The sequence below is a fragment of the Neomonachus schauinslandi genome, chromosome 6 (genome assembly GCF_002201575.2).
Source record: "Neomonachus schauinslandi chromosome 6, ASM220157v2, whole genome shotgun sequence".
Lineage (NCBI taxonomy): Eukaryota > Metazoa > Chordata > Mammalia > Carnivora > Phocidae > Neomonachus > Neomonachus schauinslandi.
In genome coordinates this window covers 81,470,318-81,473,968 of record NC_058408.1, presented here as the reverse complement: position 1 = coordinate 81,473,968, position 3,651 = coordinate 81,470,318, and positions in this window count along the sequence as shown.

The following is a 3,651-nucleotide window of genomic DNA, read 5'->3' as shown; positions in this document are numbered from 1 at the left end:
GCGGAGCAGGGAGCCCGATGCGGGGCTCGATCCCAGGACTCCGGGATCATGACCTGAGCCGAAGGCAGACGCTTAACGACTGAGCCACCCAGGCGCCCCCGCAAGTGCCCATTTAAGGCACAGAATTAAACTATGGTAAAACAACTAAGGCCGTGCATATACCTACAGCACTGACCTTTTTTAAAAAGTGAGAAAGATATATGGGTACTGCGTTTAAAATTCAAAAATCCAAAACTGGACTCATTATTTCTATCCCCAAATTTATTTCTCCTGTATTTCTTTTTTTTTTTTTAAGATTATTTATTTATTTGAGAGAGCAGAGCGTGAGAGAGAGCATGGGGCGGGGGGAGACAGAGGGAGAGGGAAACCAGACTCCCCGCTGAGCAGGGAGCCCCAGACGGAGGCGGCTGGATCCCAGGACGCCGGGATCATGACCTGAGCCAAAGTCAGACACTTAACTGAGCCACCCAGGCACCCCGTTTTCTCCTGTGTTTCTTGCCTCAACAGCACCTCCTGTCCCTCCACTTGGTTGGCCACGGCAAAATCCTTGTTTCCTATCATCCCAACTCCCATCTCAAGCAAGCCCAAGTAATCAATTATAAGGGAAATCAGTATCTACACTTCCAGGTACCCCACTTCCTTATTTTATCTAATTTATTACACTATCCTTTAAGGCAGACTTCTGTCCACTAAAAGACAAAGAGGAGAGTCTGGGCCAGTGGTTGCAGAATGGATCCCAAGATCGGCGGCAGCATCAGCATTACCTGGGAACTTGTTAGAAATGCAAATTATCAGGACCCACCCCAGCCCTACTGAATTACAAATTCTGGGGATGGGACCCAGCAATCTGTGTTTTAAGCCCTCCAGGGGATTCTGATTCTGTCCATCCCTGCTTATCACCCAAGACTGCTAGGACCCGGGACACCCATCTTCCTTCCTTTGTCCCTGGTAATAGTCCTTGTTCTCAACTCTTTGTCCGATATCAATATGGCCACTGCAGATTTCTTAGACTGGTGTTTGCATGGTGTATCTTTTCCCATCCTTTTACTTGAACCTACGTCTTTATTCTTAAAGTGGGGTTCTCTATTCTTGAAGACAACACAGAGTTGGATCTTGTTCTTTAATTCAGCCCATCAATCTGTGCCTTTTACTTGGGAAGAAGAGCTGTGATCTACTAAAACCTTGGACAAGAAAGGAGATAAGGGGCTGTTTGGGGGAAGTCAAATAAGTTCAATTCAAGGCAAGGAGCTTCTTAGCAAAGAAGAAACTTGAGGAAAGTTTCTTCACTACAGGCTGTGAGACGTCAGACCTAACAACTCTATTCTCCAGACCATTCTAGGAAATAAAATAGATGTCTAATTCTTACGTAACTAGAAGCACACATGAGTAGGTTTTACTTTTATTTATAATAAAATACTATTATGTAGAATCTTATCTAGAAAGTACATAATGGAATTAGCTAATTAACTGTGTTTTGGTCGTATCAACAAGTATGAAAATTATAGCTTGATTTTTCTTAAAATCTCAGAAAAGAGTTTTTATTCTTGATGTTTGAACCTGGATTCCAAGGATTGTTAAAGCTCTTTTAACAAAATTAAAATCTGGGAATGAAAGAATGGCTTTTTTTTTTTTTAAGATTTATTTAATTATTTGAGAGAGAGAGAGAGAGAGAACATGAGTGGGGGAGGGGCAGAGGGAGATAATCTCAAGCAGACTCCCCAATGAGTGTTGAACCCGATGCGGGGCTTGACCTCAAGACCCATGAGATCATGACCTGAGCTGAAATCACTAGTCAGATGCTTAATCCACTGAGCCACTTAGGTGCCCTGAGAATGGCTTATTGTTATCAGCTCTCAGAAGTTTTGGTAAGACAAGTTTAAATCACTTTGGAAATGAGCCAAACTTTGCCAAAAAAATCTTTTCTAAACTCAACTCTCATTAACTTTGTTCATGAGAGGAGAAACAAGGCTCAGCACTTGAGAATATTATAGCCCAGCCTCAAATAATCATCCAGTCGTTTTGACCTCAAAGAACACATAGCATTGTTTAATTCCTCTCAAATAGCTGAGTTGTAACCCAGTGTCCCCAAAGTGGCAGGATATATTTTTCTGTTCAGGTCATATAACACACAATAAAATTAGTGGCATCTCTTTCCCAACTCATTGGCTGTTTAAGTGTATACATTTTGTATTGGCAAATGTAGCTGCTTTTTAAATTGTGGAGTTTAAATTGGACATAACCTGGGGGAAATATCATATAAATACTGTGTAATGTGATGGTGTGCTACTCCAAAATACCAGGTTGTGCTGAACTTAAAACCTCTTTCGCTTGCCTTTGACCTCAATCTTGACTTATTTCATTTTTTAAAAAATTTTATTATGTTATGTTATAATACATACATACATACATACATACATACAATACATCATTGGTTTTTGATGTGGTGTTCCATGATCCATTGTTTTCGTATAACACCTAGTGCTCCATGCAGTATGTGCCCTCCTTAATACCCATCACTGGGCTAACCAATCCCCCCTCCCCCCTCCCCTCTAGAACCCTGTTTGTTTCTCAGTCCATAGTCTCTCATGGTTCATCTCTCCCTCCAATTCCCCCCCCATTTTTCCCTTCCTTCTCCGAATGTCCTCCATGCTATTCCTTATGTTCCACAAATAAGTGAAACCATATGATAATTGACTTTCTCTGCTTGACTTATTTCACTTAGCATAATCTCCTCCAGTCCCATCCATGTTGATGTAAAAGTTGGGTACTTAACCTTTCTGATGGCTGAGTAATATTCCATTGTATATATGGACCACGTCTTCTTTATCCATTCATCTGTTGAAGGGCATCTCGGCTCTTTCCACAATTTGGCTATTGCGGGCATTGCTGCTATGAACATTGGGGTGCATATGGCCCTTCTTTTCACTACATCTGTGTCTTTGGGTTAAATACTATGCTGGGTCATAGGGTAGCTCTATTTTTAAATTTTTGAGGACCCTCCACACTGTTTTCCAAAGTGGCTGTACCAACTTGCATTCCCACCAACAGTGTAAGAGGGTTCCCCTTTCTCCACAACCTCTCCAACATTTGTTGTTTCTTTCCCTGTCCATTTTTGCCATTCTAACTGGTGTAAGGTGGTATCTCAGTGTGGTTTTGATTTGGATTTCCCTGATGGCTAATGATGATGAGCATTTTTTCATGTGTCTGTTAGCCATTTGTATGTCTTCTTCAGAGAAGTGTCTTTTCATATCTTCTGCCCACTTTGTGACTTGATTATTTGTTTTTTGGGTGTTGAGTTTGAGAAGTTCTTTATAGATCTTGGATACCAGCCCTTTATCTGTAGTGTCATTTGCAAATATCTTCTCCCATTCTGTGGGTTGCCTCTTTGTTTTGTTGACTGTTTCCTTTGCTGTGCAGAAGCTTTTTATCTTGATGAAATCCCAAAAGTTCATTTTTGCTTTTGTTTCACTAGCTTTTGGAGATGGATCTTGAAAGAAGTTGCTGTGGCCGATGTCAAAGAGGTTACTGCCTATGTTCTCCTCTAGGATTTGGATGGATTCCTGTCTCACATGGAGGTCTTTCATCCACTTTGAGTTTATCTCTGTGAATGGTGTTAGAGAATGGTCAAGTTTCATTCTTCTGCATGTGACT